At 39.7% G+C, this 15,771-nt stretch overlaps 1 protein-coding gene across 2 annotated transcripts in view; it reads right to left on the bottom strand.

Annotated features, from left to right (window-relative positions):
* prok2 (prokineticin 2) overlaps positions 1–15,771 on the bottom strand; it is a 47,257-nt gene that overhangs the window by 9,414 nt on the left and 22,072 nt on the right. The window contains exons 1-2 of one of the 2 annotated variants that reach the window (XM_084129460.1): positions 12,758–12,768; positions 11,751–11,819 (exon numbers count right to left, since the gene is read on the bottom strand). The exons of the other annotated variant lie outside the window; for it this stretch is intronic. The gene's annotated coding sequence lies outside the window, so the exon portion shown is untranslated. Of the gene's footprint in view, positions 1–11,750; positions 11,820–12,757; positions 12,769–15,771 lie in introns of those variants that run through there. 2 annotated transcript variants of the gene reach the window in all.

Below are 15,771 nucleotides of genomic sequence, written 5' to 3'. Positions count from 1 at the left end.
GGAAGCCAGATCACTTTCGCTCGTCTTGCCCTGAGCTTTCGGGAAAAGTGCAGTCCCGTCCAGAAGGGGGAGTACTGTGACGGGAGAAATTCTTACTCCCACAACTACTACCACGTGCCTGCAGATTCCAGTCAAGATTTCTTGGGAACAACATCACCACACCCTGCAGGCTCTCGTGGACTCCGGTGCTGCTGGGAACTTCATGGATTCCTCCCTAGCTAGTGACCTTCATCTCCCTGTAACCAACCTGGAGGTTCCTCTCACTGTGACTGCCCTTGATGGAAGACCCTTGGGAAAAGGTACTGTTGACCGTATTACTACTCCGATTCTGTTGTCAGTGGGTGAAAGACATCATGAGAAGGTCCAGTTCAACCTCATTCAATCTCCTGAGTTCCCTGTTGTGCTTGGTTTTCCCTGGTTGTATCACCATAGTCCCCATATCAACTGGTCTTCAGGAACTGTGGTTGAGTGGGGCCCTAATTGCCAAGCTACCTGTCTTCTCTCCAGAGTCTCCCCCTGTGCTCCTAAGTCTCCTGGTCCTCTCGAGTTGTCCCGAGTCCCTTCTGAGTACCATGACCTGAGTGAGGTTTTCAGTAAGAAGAGAGCCACATCACTGCCACCTCACAGACCTTACGATTGTGCGATTGATCTCCTTCCAGGGGCCTTCCCTCCACGTGGCAGAATCTTCTCTCTCTCATCTGCTGAGACCAAATCCATGGAGGAATATATCACAGCCTCCTTAGAAGCTGGAATCATTCGTTCATCATCTTCTCCCGCTGGAGCTGGATTCTTTTTTGTTGGTAAAAAAGATGGCGGTCTCCGACCCTGCATCGATTACCGTGGGCTAAACAAGGTGACTGTGAGAAACCGTTATCCCTTACCATTAATGTCTACAGCCTTTGAGTTGCTTCAGGGGGCAACAATTTTCACCAAGCTAGACCTTCGCAATGCCTACCATTTGGTTCGGATTCGAGAGGGGGATGAGTGGAAGACAGCATTTAACACTCCAACAGGACATTATGAGTACCTGGTCATGCCCTTTGGATTAACCAATGCTCCAGCTGTCTTCCAGGGACTCATCAACGACGTCCTGAGGGATATGTTGAACAGGTCTGTCTTTGTTTATCTGGATGATATCCTCGTGTTCTCCAAGTCCCTACATGAGCATGTTCATCATGTCAGACTCGTTCTCCAGCGTCTGCTGGACAATCACCTTTTTGTGAAACCGGAGAAGTGTGAGTTTCATGTTTCCGAGGTGTCCTTTTTGGGATTCATCCTGTCCAAGGGGAATCTTTGTATGGATCCCAAGAAGACTCTAGCTGTACGTGACTGGTCTCAACCCACCTCTGTCAAGGAGGTCCAGCGCTTTCTTGGATTTCCTAATTTCTACAGGAAATTCATTAGAGGATTCAGTTCAGTGGTTGCACCACTGACCAACCTAACCAAGAAGCGATCGGGTCCTTTTGTCTGGTCTCCAGAAGCTGAGCGGGCCTTTCAAGCTCTGAAGGTGAGGGTTACTTCAGCTCCAATACTTACCTTACCTGACCCTTGTCTCCCTTTTGTTGTTTAAGTAGATGCTTCGGATGTGGCAGTGGGTGTGGTCCTCTCCCAACGTCTTGCAGATGGCAAACTCCACCCTTGTGCCTTCCTCTCCTCTCGTCTCTCTCCCGCTGAAAGGAATTATGATGTGGGTGATAGGGAGCTTCTGGCGATCAAGATGGCCTTGGAAGAGTGGCGGCATTGGCTTGAGGGGGCCCAGCACCCTTTCCTGGTTTGGACGGACCATAAAAATGTGGAATATGTGCAGAAGGCCAGGCGTCTCAACCCTCGACAGGCAAGGTGGGCCCTTTTCTTCAATCGTTTCAATTTTGTGCTATCTTATCGCCCTGGCTCCAAGAATCAGAAGCCAGATGCTCTGTCCAGACTCTTCCAGAACACTGACCATGAAAACACCCCGGCAACAATCCTTCCGGATTCCAAGATTGTGGCTCCTGTGCAATGGGGAATTGAGACGCTGGTACGACAAGCCCAGAGGATGGAGCCAGATCCTGGTAATGGTCCTTCGGGACGACTTTTTGTTCCCACCTCTGTACGCACACAAGTTCTACAATGGGGACATTCCTCCCAGTTGACTAACCATCCAGGCACAGGCAGAACGTTGGAGTTTTTGAAGAGGCAGTTCTGGTGGCCCAGGATGAATACTGACGTCAAGTCCTTTGTTGCTGCTTGTCCTGTTTGTGCCCAAAACAAGAGCCCCCACACCCGCCCCCATGGCCTGCTTCACCCCCTGCCCATACCCAAACGGCCCTGGTCCCACATTTCCATGGACTTCATTACGGGACTTCCCCCCTCCCAGGGTCACACGGTCATTTTAGTTGTTGTGGACCGTTTTTCCAAAGCCTGCCGTTTTATCCCCTTACCCAAACTCCCCTCCGCTCAAGAGACTGCTGAGCTTGTGTGCCAGCAGGTTTTCAGAACATTTGGCCTCCCTCTTGACATTGTCTCGGATCGTGGGCCCCAATTCACTTCTCGGTTCTGGAGAGCCTTTTGTAAACTGATTGGGGCTGATGTCAGTCTCTCTTCTGGCTTTCATCCAGAGTCAAATGGTCAAACGGAGAGGCTCAACCAAGACCTCGAGACCACCCTCCGATGCCTGGCCTCCACCAACCCTTCATCTTGGAGCAGGTATGTCATTTGGGCAGAATACGCTCATAACACCCTGTGTTGCTCTTCTACAGGTCTCTCGCCCTTTGAGTGCCAGTTTGGGTTTCGACCTCCACTGTTCCCAGACCAAGAGGCAGATGTTGGGGTTCCTTCAGCCCAGAACTTCGTCCGGCGGTGCAGATCTGTCTGGCGTAAGGTCCGGTCGGCTCTTCAAAGATCTACAAGACAACACCAGCTTCAGTCCAACCGCCGTCGCAGACTTGCTCCACCACTACGCCCTGGGCAAAGAGTCTGGCTGTCGACACGAGATCTTCCCCTGCGGGTGGAGTCCCGCAAGCTGGCGCCTCGGTTTTTGGGACCCTTCAAGCTCTTGAGGAGAATTAATCCAGTCTCCTACCGTCTTCTACTTCCCCGGGCCATGCGGATTAACCCTAGGTTCCACGTCTCCCGCCTTCGACCTGTTGTCACCAGCCCACTAGCGCCTGCAACAAGACCACCACCGCCCCCTAGAATCCTCGATGGTGAGCCGGTTTTCACGATTAACCGCCTCTTGGATTGCCGTCGAGTTCAACGAGGTCTTCAATATCTGGTGGACTGGGAGGGGTATGGCCCAGAAGAACGATCCTGGGTCCCAGCTCGAGATATTCTGGACCCAGACCTCATCAAAGACTTCCATCAGAGACATCCTGATCGCCCCAGAAGGAACGTCAGGAGACGTTCATAGGGAGGGGGGTCCTGTCATGATTTATGTGACTGTTGTTCCTTTTTTTGGCCATGTGAGGTCCTTAGTGTTTTTGTTTGATGCCTGTCACATGTTCAGATCACATGTTCTCATTATTGATTTGTTAGTTTCACCTGAGCCTTGTTATGTTGCCTATTTAAACCCCCTGTTGTCTTGAGTTCTTTGCTCAGTCTTGAGTTAACACTGGTGCAGTCCTGTAGACTAATCCTTCTGTGAGTGTTCTCCCTGTGATTGTTTGCTTGTTACTGATCTTGCCTGCCTGCTTCTTGGATTACGAGTTTGCCTGCTGCTTTTGGATTGTTCTCTGTTCTGACTGATTTTTGGATTTTTGGACTTTGCCTGGATTGTGACTTTGGATTTTTGCCTGTTCCCTGTTGGATACCTCAGCACCGCTTTTCAAATAAAGACCTTGAACTGAGTTAACGTGTATCTCTGCATTTTGAGTCTCAACACACCACCTCGTGGCACCGAGGTAGAGCTCCCGCCTGCTACGCAGGAGACCCGGGTTCGATTCCCAGTTGAGCCTAACAGTGTAATATTTGTGTTTGATGCATTTTTTTCAAATGTATGAGAGTATTGCATCATTAGCTCTTTGAATTAAAGGGATACTTCACCGATTAGCATTAAGCTTTGTATCAGTAGAAACCCGGTAGTATTTTCGAATGACCGTGCTTCCCTCCCTCATGTCCCCCTGAGACAGATTTCTGTATTGTGTGTCTGGGAAAAAAAAAACTCTGATGACGCAAAAATCGTCATTTAGCGTAATCGGAGGCTTTTTTGGCCAGAGGCTAGAGCAGGGGTGGGCAAACTTTTTGGCTCAAGGGCCACACTGGGTTTTAAAATTTGACAGAGGGCCGGCCCAGTAGCAGATTATGAAACACGATCTCATGAAAGTGTGTATCTATACCACGAATTTTATTTCTCGTGCCATTTATACACCAAAAATGTTTGAGGTTAATTTTTAATTAGTCATATGTTAGATAATTATAGCCTATACTTTTTAAATATTGTTTATCCTTATTATTATTTAATGGTCCTAACAGTAAATTAGAAAGTGCACACTTAGAAGAGTAAAAATGACAGAAGGTTACGTTAATTCAACTTTATTAAAACTGCATATGGCAATCAATTTGCACTTCAAAAAGTCATACATTTGTGGGAAAAAACGGAATAAACGAATATACAAATTTATTTTAAGAATAATAAAATAAAACATAAAAAGCAAAGTCAGATCAGAACATTTAATGAAAAAAAAACGGGTTGACTGTACATGGCACACAGGGGAGCGTAGCCAAAAACCGGGCGATAAAGGTCGGTAAACGGAATCACTCAGTCAGGATACATCCACAAATCCAGAGGAGCAAAGAAACTAAATAGCAGACAAATCAAAGGAAAAACTAAACAGGTGTGCAAGCGGTTACCAAACATTTTTTTTTCTCTGTGAGTTTCCAAAAAAGGAAAAAACATTAACGTGCAACAAGTCTATGCGCTTAAGTCTCTGTCTGTTTGGTTTCCATGGTGACGCGTCATTGCTTGTTACGTGACACACCGCAGCCACAACAGCGCTGAATGAATTATGCTGCTTTTATGTCATATTTTCCTTTTTTACAGCTATGGCATGCAATAGCTGATATTCCGATTGTCAAATATATGCAACGCAATATATATATTACGCAAAGTATTGCAAGAAAAAGGCTAAATGAATGCGATCTTAAGACAATTTTTTAAATACTCGACGGGCCGGATTAAACAGCCTAACGGGCCGTATGTGGCCCGCGGGCCGTAGTTTGCCCACCCCTGGGCTAGAGACTAAAGCCAGTAGTAGGAGCTAGTTCCGCATGTCCTCAACCCGCCCATAGGGGGTGGGATCTCACTCCAACCAGCCTCCCTCCATATCGGTGTCCTCTCCAAACTTTGTGTGGCTGATAGCCCGCAGCCACTGTTTGCACCACTCCAAATAATGGAAACTTACTGCTTGTCCTTTCCTGGTTTTGGCTGTACATCCCGGTACAAAGCAATTTAGCACCATTTCGATGGAAAAAACGCTAGTATTTAAATTAATTTATCAACTAACTCGTCACGGAGACTCACGATAAAATGGCGTCTTTTCAGTTTGGAGTCAACTAGTAGCCTAGTTGTATCATTTCTTCCGATACTGCCCTCTGTAACTGGTAGGCGTGGCTTTGGGAGTGGCCTCGTAGGGCAGCAAAGCAAGTGCATTCTGGGAGTTGCTCTTTCTCAGTCTAGAAGGCACCAACTTCTAAAATAATTTCACATTTCTACTACATAAATGACCCAATTTAAATACACATTCATCTTTCCAGCGGTGAAATATCCCTTTAAACCTTTTTAAAATTGCATCAAAAATGTGTGTTATGTGTGTGTCATGTATCAGATTGCGTTTAAAGTCCCCATGAAATCCAAAAGTTTTGGGCTTTTAGTATTAATATGTCAGACTTACTGTCATCTATAAGCTAGTTTGCTCCAAAACACTGACAAAATCTGCATTTAGAAGATATAAAAACTTGCAGTCTCTCACTTCCGCCAATATGGATCAATGATTTTGATGACATTACTCTGCACTTCAGCTTCTAATCAGATTTCCTGTCCAAACAAATGCTCTCTAGAAAGCATCCCGCCCCCAACATTATAAATAGACGCTGAAGCTGCGGTTGAAATCGGTAACTTGTTCACACAATTACTTATTTCTACATGGTGAGTGGCACAAACTATGAAGACAATGATTAGAATTCTGAATATAGAAACTGGCAGAGCAATTGACAGACTGAACACTGACAGACTGTTAAGGGAGAACTGAAATAGTGACTCAAACAAGACTAAGACAAACTGAGATAATATAGGGGATGGGAACGATTCAGACAAACACACTAGGTATTGAAGCAGAGCTACAGAATAAACATTTCGCTCTCCATTTAAGCTTGCATATATTTTATTTTTTTCAGTTTCCTTAATATATTCAGTTGACTTACTGTAATTCAAAAACAGACTGACAGAAAAACAAGGATTTATTTTTCCGAAATTAAAATAGAAAATTCTAGTAAAATAACCTTTACTCCCTGAAGGAAACATCTTTGTCTGGATGCAGCTGGATAGTGCCATCACGTTCTGGTACTGGCACCCTCGGTAGGTGTCAAACTGAGGGTGAAAAAAACAAGCACACAGAGCACATCAATTATTTCTTGCTGTGTTCCCCGTGCTATCAGGAGGGTTTTGTGTGGGTGTTTGGCAGTTAGGATTATGCAGAGAAAGTGTAGAAGTGTCTTTTGGTGTCATAACTGATTGCTGAGTGTCTCATAGCATGTGAAACCTCATGAATACAGAAATGTCTGATACAATGAAGACCAGCAGGCATGCGTTTACACCCAACACCAATTATTCCACCCACTCCTTAAGTGTTTTCATTTGTATGGCAGCTTTTGCCCTCTCATGTCCTTGTAACAATTTTTTTAGAAAATCTTTTTATGCTTTGCATGTCAAACAAAATGTTCTACATGGCAAATAAACAATGTTATGTCAAAAGCAAATGAATTCAGGTTTAACTGTATGTATAATGTATAACATGCATTATATGTTGGTGAATTATGAATGTATAAAACTATGTAAATGATTTGGCCTACATTTAGCTATGAATTATTGAATAAAGCATTTTACCCAAAATGGTAGCTTTGGGGTAAAGTGTGTCAAATGCATAGGGGTAAGATGTGCCATTGGCATAACCAATAGGCATTGTAAGCTTAGCCTCTAAATGCAGGAAATGAATATTCAAACCATTCATGATGAATATTACAAATATTACAAATGCAAAAAAACTAAATAGCAGACATACTGAAATATAATTATTAGTTTTCTCTCATTTCCAGAGCACAATTTAATTAAAATTGCACAGCTTAACCTATTCGCCCTCTTTTATTTTTTTGACAATAAGAAAAAAAATAATAATTCTGAACATGTAAGCTTACACATTTTGAAGTGTTGATGGATTTTTAAAGTGCTGGTGGTGTGTATGGTGCATGTAAACGAGTTCATGGCTGAAATGCCCAAACTCTGAATTGAATGGTATTTAGGGCATTAGCCAACAACAACAAAAAGTATTTCATTTTCAGCATATTTCAAATAGCACATGCATCAACATGCTCTCCGGCTGCTTGGCAACCAAGGCTAATTATTTCTCCCCATCTCAAGTTCTACGTTTGGATCGTAGGCCGGCATCATATTTTCTGCAGTTTCTTCATTCTAAAAATGGTTCTGAGGTTCAGTAATTTATTATTCTTGTAATTTAGTTAAAGTTCCAATAACCTAATTGAATGTCTGACTTTAATTAAATTTTAGCTTGCCTCTGAGACTCTGCTCATTTTAGAATGTTTCATCGCCCATTTATTTCAGAGTGTCATTGATTGTTTTTGCTTTGTTTGGACTGCAACTTCAATCTATTTGATTAATTTGGGCTGAAGTTTCAATCAAGCCATAACCAATGAACTGGGTTTTGCCACAGCTGTGAGTCTGGGACTGTGCTTTGGCAGAAGACATTAGTGCAATTTGATTAAAATCATTGTAAAATGCTATGGATATTTAAACTAATATTTGATCCACGCACAAAAATGATTTTGTGGTGAAGTAAATACTACAGAAAAAAACAATGTAATTCACATGAAAAAGTTAGTTCAGACAAGAATTTAAAAAACTAAGTAAATTCTATATTAGTACTCAATTCAAGCGTGTAGAAATGAAAGTGTAAATATCAACGTTATAAAATTAAGTAAAATTACTTACTGATTTACTGATAAACTTTTCTGATACTCGTGTTCCCGTCATGCACTGGGCCTTGAATAATTAATGAGGTTGATTTTTCACTGTTTTCCAGCTGTATTTACACTGTTTCATCATTGCTTTTGTTTTTAGGATAAGTAACTCGCCATTTTGTGACATTTAGAGTTTATTTTCCACTCAAAATGACACATTCAAACACAAAAACGATCCATCAAATGTTACCGTCATTGTGTATTGTCTACCAAGTATTGAGGTCTCTGTGTTCACATTACTTGTAATTCTTTAGATCTAGAATAACTATAGTATTAATTACTTAGATGTTTCTAAGTAAAGCATATACTTTAAAAGTGTGATTTAATTCAATGTTATATTGGTTGAGTGAAATGTATTGCAAAGGAAACTTCAACTAAATAGATATTACTCAACCTTTTACTAGCCAAGTTAAAATTACTTATTCCTTTGTTACTTTATCTTAACTTAGTTAAGTAGAGTTTACTTAATTCCGTATGTGAAATTTACATAAAAATATGCATGTGAAATTTACTTAAAAAATATTCGTGCAAAAACTTGCCAAAGAAAAATCAAGTAAATTTTACTTATTGTTTTTTTTTCGGTGTAATTATTTATCTAGTGTTTTGTGATTATATTGCAGGCATTTCATTTAGTTGTTTTCATTTAAAGGGATTGTTCACCCTAAAATGAAAATTAAGTCATCATTTACTCACCCTGGTGTTGTTCTGATGCTGTATGCCCTTTTTTCTTTTATGGACCACAAAAGGAGAATTTTTATTCATATAATGGCAGTGAAGAGCGACCAGCATTTTAAAAAAGCTTTTTAAAAAAAGACGCATAAGTATCACAGAATGATCCCATGCAACACGAATATTCCAAGTGTTTTTGGGGTATACTATATGAAATTTTATGTATTATTAAACACGAAATACAACGCCTAGAAATCACAAAAAAAGTATCCTTGTACTTTCTTCACCAAGTTAAATCTTTCCGGACAGTCAGAACGACAGTTGACAGATGTGAACACGATAACAAACACAACGGATATATTCACCTCAGAGAAGAAGGTACATGGATTTTATTTCATGTCGCATGTTTGTTAATGTTGTTTTCTCACAAATGGGGTGCTTTTTCTGGGCGAGACAGAGTGAACTGCAGCGCTAACAGAGTCACAAGAACGCGCACGTTGTGCTGCCCTGCATTGAATACCAATGGCCAAGGTCTGAATTTTCGTTAAATAATGCATTAACTTTCATATTGTAAACCCCCAGAACAGTTGGAATATACGACACGTGTTGCATGGGATCATTCTGATATACTTTTGCGTCGCTACTTACTGCCATTATATGGACGAGCGTGAGTGGGACATAAAAGAAAGAAGGGCATACGACATTAGAACAACACCAGGGTGAGTAAATGATGACTTAATTTTCATTTTAGGGTGAACAATCCCTTAAATAATTTGCAATCAGGTCAAATATACATACCATTTCAGTGCACAAGCAACCATTAATTGAGGGTCTAGATTAAATATATCCTTTCAAAATGTATATGGATAAAATGTATATGAATTTTGTACATAGATGTTCAGAGCCAGTTTGATTTCTTTTTCCATGTGAACTCATTAAACTCAACTTTACGTTCTCAGAATCACTTGAATGCGTATTAATAAACTTTCTATGATGGTTTACTGATGCCTTAGTTGAAGTGTTTTCATACAATTTTATTCACAAAAATAATTGCAGGTCAGCAGGGTTGAATATTTTTTATTGCAAGTATAAATACTAATATACTAATATTAATAATAATTAATATATTACTATTAATATCAATTACTTACACACGTATCCCCAGTAATATCATCATTAATAACTTAAAGTGTACGCCAACCCGGATGTTGGCATCACCCTGGTTCCCTTGATAAAAACCCAACAAGATCTTTCCATTGGCTTTTGGATTATTGCAGAAAATAAGGTCTGTGACTAACAAATTCTTACGCTTCTTACACGTTTTGTTCATTGGGGATATTTTGGGGATATTTTGGGGATATTTAATTTTATTCTATCAATCAATAAATTCCACTAGAAACAAACTTTGTTGTATTATTTTATTTTAATACTGTGAAGCTGCTTTGATACAATCTGTATTGTGAAAAGCGCTATACAAATATACTTGATTTGATTTGATTTGATCGTGATAATTTTCACAAATGAACACAACTTTTATGATTTAATTTTGAAGTGTAGATACAATCAGCAGAAGTCAAAACCTAAAACATAGGCTATAAACGCACTACACCACATTCACATGACTTCAGTGTCACCATCATAGCCTGGTTCTACCAGACTCTCGTACATTTCATTTGTACAGAGAGTCTGGCCTCTCTCCATTGACAAGCGTTAACTTCCTTGTAGGCGGGTATTCTGTTTAAGTTTAAAACTATTGGATCTGCCCAGAGTCACTCTGGATCTGCCATAACCAATCGCTAACCTTTGGTTGTGACGTAACCCTACAACTCAAACTAACGCACGACATCAACGTCATCGTTCTCAGCCACTCCCTCTGTTCGCTGATTGGGCCGCCAAAAATTTGGCCGGAGAAAACCAAAGAATACACCACAATCCCAGACGTAGTACTGAAGGGAAATAAAATTGAGCGGAAGTACGCAGGAGGGCGGAGCCAGGCTATCACCATCAAGCTTGTGACATCTCTTTCAGTCTTTATTTAAATACATTTTCCCTGAAAGTTCGAGTTATAATAGTTTGCAAGAGTGCCATTATAAACACAATGAGGCTGTGAAAGTGGACTAGTGAATACTTTTCCTGTTCGGCATGATGACGTTTAATGTCACCAACAACTTCTGTAGTCCCATTTAGCCACTTGTCAGTAACTGCCTTTTACAAGACAAGTAAAAATAAAAAATAAATTAAATTCACAAGAGTATTATTGATGTATTTTATATTGTGAAACATGAAACTTTTGTTCACCACAGACCTCATTTCAAGTATTTAACCAAAAACTTGTTAAAAAAAACCCATTGACTTCAGGACAATGATACAAGAAGTGCTAAATTGGCAACTTGTTTACAGGTTTTGGCCTACAAAAATATCTCATCCCTGCACCACTCTATATAGGCATGACTTTACACTTCTGCTAAAAGAAAGAGGAATCTTCCATCTCATCCTTACACCTTGAAAATAGTATGTGTTAGAGTCAATATAAATAAAGTATATTTCAACAAACAAAGTTTTCTGTTAAGACCCAATTGGGAGGTATGGGAGAAATTAGCATCTCATTACTTAATAATGGCATATAATAATGTTTTCTTATGCATTTATGCAACCATGCATTCCAGAGTGTATATTTAACTGTAATTTAATTTACCTCCCAAAACATACGATTTTGTTTTGGTTGTATTATTATATGTCTTTTATGAGACTGAAAATAAAATATTTCCAGGTTGGGAAATTATGCGATTTAGACAATTACTTGCATCGAAGCACGTGCCATGGTCCTGAACAGACTATAAATATGAAGGGCTTACCATGGAAATAATGTTCAGTTCTAGCAGCTCATGTCCTCCTGGCTGAGATTTTGACAGCCTTGGCTCCTGCTGCCATAACAGAGGAACAATATGTACATCATGAAGGTCTCCCAAACAGCTGCAACATCAGATTTTTAGTGGACAGAAAGCTCCTAATCACTAATGCCACACTTTTCTCTTGAACTGAAACACGCGACGAATCATTAATCACTGTCAAAAGATGAAAATGAGAGGCTGAAGTTAGTCAAATGCACTTCCTTGATTTAGATAATTAGATCTTAATAATTAAAATGCATCCTTTATGCTCTGTATTTTACTCTCAAGTCTAAATAAAATGATTGAGACTTTAATCTGGAGGTCAAATGTGCTGCTCTTGATGTTATAAGAACATGATTGTGAACGTAAAGCAATATGCTTTATCATCGTTGAAATAATCTCAGGCTGGCTTGTAGCAGTCTTTCAAAATTGAAAAAGTCCTATAAACAAACATGCAAGACTCTCGAACAGAAAAAAAAGAAGTTTTGCCCTTGAGATATTTCACGTTTATCCTTTTGCTGTCGAGAGCGTCAATACGATGCTAATGTCTTCAACACCCCCACAAGGTCAGGAATCCATCAATTCGGATAAACAGAAAGACCTTGACTGCACTGAAGCATCTGTCCCCAAAAACCAATTGCAATGCAATCTGCAAATCAGAGGCTCGCTGAATTTAAAGAGCAACCAAAAATTCAACTGGTTTCCGAATGTATTCACAATGACCAACATGTCTTAAATAATAAATGAAGTGACAAACTCATGCTGAGTTTTTGTGGCAAGACCACTCAAATATCAATAAAATTTGATCTAACCTTTATCCTTTTGTCAATAGGGAGGTGTGTTAAAGATAGCGGTTAAAGATTAGGGCTGGTAACAAAGTTTGTAGGTAAAAAAAAAACAAAAAACTAAATGACTAGTTAATAATTAAAAGGTTAGTTCCTAAAATGAATATTCGGTCATCATTTACTCACCCTGATATTGGTCTAGACCTCTATGAATTTCTTCTTTTTCTGTGGAAGACAAATAAAAGAATCATAAGTTGTCTTACATGGTTTATGTGCTGTATTCTACGTCTTCTAAAGCTGTATGAAAGCTTTTTGAAACAATAATAATCAAAAATCTTCATAGCTACTGTATAGCTTTCAAATCTTTTTTGATTGCATCATGGCCCAAAAGAGGTCTCCCAAAGTCTCTATGATATTCTGGTCTCTATATGGTTCTATATCAATGGGATTTTATTATAGTCTATTATATCAACATTTCCAAACCTTTTGGAAAATGTATCTGCTCACACTGTAACAGGATCAAAACATATTGCCTTCAGACTCTGACAGTCCGCTATGAAAGTTTTCTCTCTTTTGACCTCCTCCTGTAAACAGCACCTTGGCGCTGAAACATATATTTATACTTACACTTCTGTCATGGGCCAAGAGTGTGCTGGCATGACGGTAAATTGGGCTGACAAGGAAGGCCAGCAGGACCCACGGCGGTCACATGGTGGTGATCATGTGACAGCCTGAGCCAGAGAAGAGACACTAATGATTACATTTGCTGTTGTGCCTACACCTTCACACTGACCATCTCCTGTTCAATTCAGGATGAATGTATAATGTTTAGGTATAATGTAACCTTAAGGTAGATTCTGGAAGAATCCCCTGATGCAGTTCAAATGTGCAGATACTGAGACATAATGGAATATTACAACACACTACACAGTATAGGGCCTATGTTACTGTTTTATAAATAAATAAATGTTCTAAAATGTTCTTCAAATGTGTTTCAAAAATGGTATTTAACAGTATTTTACTGTAAAATTACATGAATGGAAAGTTAGACCGATTACAGTTTTCCCTGTATATAGTAAGGGAACTTACTATTAACCAATTAACAGTTTTTATCATAGCATTTTAACAGTCTTTACAGTTAAAATAACAATAATTTGGAACAGTAATTTGGAGTCAAGAAAAAGATGGTAGATACTTGCCCCGATATTGTCTACTGCACATTTTGCAAATGTATTATGCAATGCTGAATTTTCATACTGTGCACAGAGTACATACTGCTAATAGTAAGTCAACAGTTAGAGTATAAACAGCATTTAATAAATATGTCATTAGTGTGGTTTTATATCATACTGTGATGGTTTTATCACAACATCTAGTCCCCCTAATGTAGGCAGTTTTGTGTTAACACCCTCATGTCGTTCCAAACCTGTAAGAGATAAAGCCAAACCCATAGAGAGATTGTAAAATTAATCCATATGAATTGAGCGGTTTAGTCCAAAATTTTCTGCAGCATACGCAGTAATAAGGAGCATCCCTCATTAAAGAGGTTCGCTGGAGGCATTATGACATTACTGTCCCCCAAACATGAAGATACACGCACTGATTCATTTCCTATTATGAGAAAATGTCTTTGAAGAGAATATGAGCATCTTCAGATATAGTCTCAGAAATCACTTTTTTTGTGATTATACACGTGACATACAGTACCTGATTGCATCGATTCTGAAGCTGCCAAAATTCTTGAAATTCAGTAAAGCTCTTCCAGGAACTCTTCCAGAAATATTTACTTTTTTAATATTTAATCTTTTAAAAACATTTAAACTTTTTCATTGAAAGTGTCAAAACTTTTAAAAAACTTTCTTAAAAAGACATCATGAAACATGGAAATAATCATCATATATAGATCAGAATAGCTAAATGTAAGTCTAACATCTCCAGATCTTTTTGTGTTGAGTAGAAATTTGATCCCTAGAGCATGATAAATGATCATAATCATAATATTACAGCAGAATTGTAATAAAAGCCTCAAGTTGGAGGAAGGCCATCTGTGCTTTCATGCTGTTTACTGGGTTAAACATATATATTACGCTCCAGGGCATCTACATTCATTTGAATCCCGGTGGCATCTGGTCACCTACTTTTTAAAATCATTCTCACAGATAGTGAACCTAAAAATAGACCATGCGAAGCCTAATTTTGAGGTTAAATAAAGAGATTATTTTACATAGGCCTATGCCATATTTCACAATGCCATTACTTATGACAGTAATGACTTAACATGGATGCAGTAATGCGAAAGAATAATGTATTCCATGTTACATTATCAAATTACCTCAGTCTTTGGGGAGGCTACTGCTCTTTTCTCTAATTTAGAAAATGCTGCTAAAGCAGGAATTCTGATAAACTCGCAATGTTTTTCTGGAGTTTTCTGAAGGTAAAACTGCACTTACTTTTCTACTCCTTTTGAGCCAGGCAAGATGGAGCGCTCTCTCTCTCTCTCTCTCTCTCTCTCTCTCTCTCTCTCTCTCTCTCTCTCTCTCTCTCTCTCTCTCTCTCTCTCTCTCTCTCTCTCTCTCTCTCTCTCTCTCTCTCTCTCTCTCTCTCTCTCTCTCTCTCTCTCTCTCTCTCTCTCTCTCTCTCTCTCTCTCTCTCTCTCTCTCTCTCTCTCTCTCTCTCTCTCTCTCTCTCTCTCTCTCTCTCTCTCTCTCTCTCTCTCTCTCTCTCGTGTGGTGCATGCTGGGAAGCAAGAGTGTGGCGTGGGGTGTGAGAGCGGTGCGCTTGAATTCGTTTAAATTTTCCCGTTTTCTTTTTTTTATGGTGGGGTTTTCTTTTTTTCTCATTTGGCCTATCACTTAAATATTTTTGTTTTATTTTTGAAAAAAAAAAATCGTTAAAATCCGTTTGTTGATTTAGAAAACTATGGCGTCTCCCTCGGGTGAGGGAACGCCGGTTTTCTCAATCAAGAATGGATGTAAAGTTGCTTCGGATCAAGCGTTTACGGTAGAAGATGTTCTACTAGCAATGGGAGAAATTGTAGCACATGGAAAAATAGTCTCGGCCTCTAGAATGAACAAGGCCGTCGTGGTTTTTCTAAAAGAGGAAAACCAATGCCAACCAATAAGAATACAGAAGGGTATCAGGCAGGGGTGTCCATTGTCAGGTCAGCTTTATGCTTTAGCAGTGGAACCACTTTTATGTCT

This window comes from Abramis brama (genome assembly GCF_963993115.1).
Source record: "Abramis brama genome assembly, chromosome: 11".
Lineage (NCBI taxonomy): Eukaryota > Metazoa > Chordata > Actinopteri > Cypriniformes > Leuciscidae > Abramis > Abramis brama.
The sequence above is the reverse complement of the archived record's forward strand: the minus strand, read 5'-3'. Positions and strand labels throughout refer to the sequence as shown.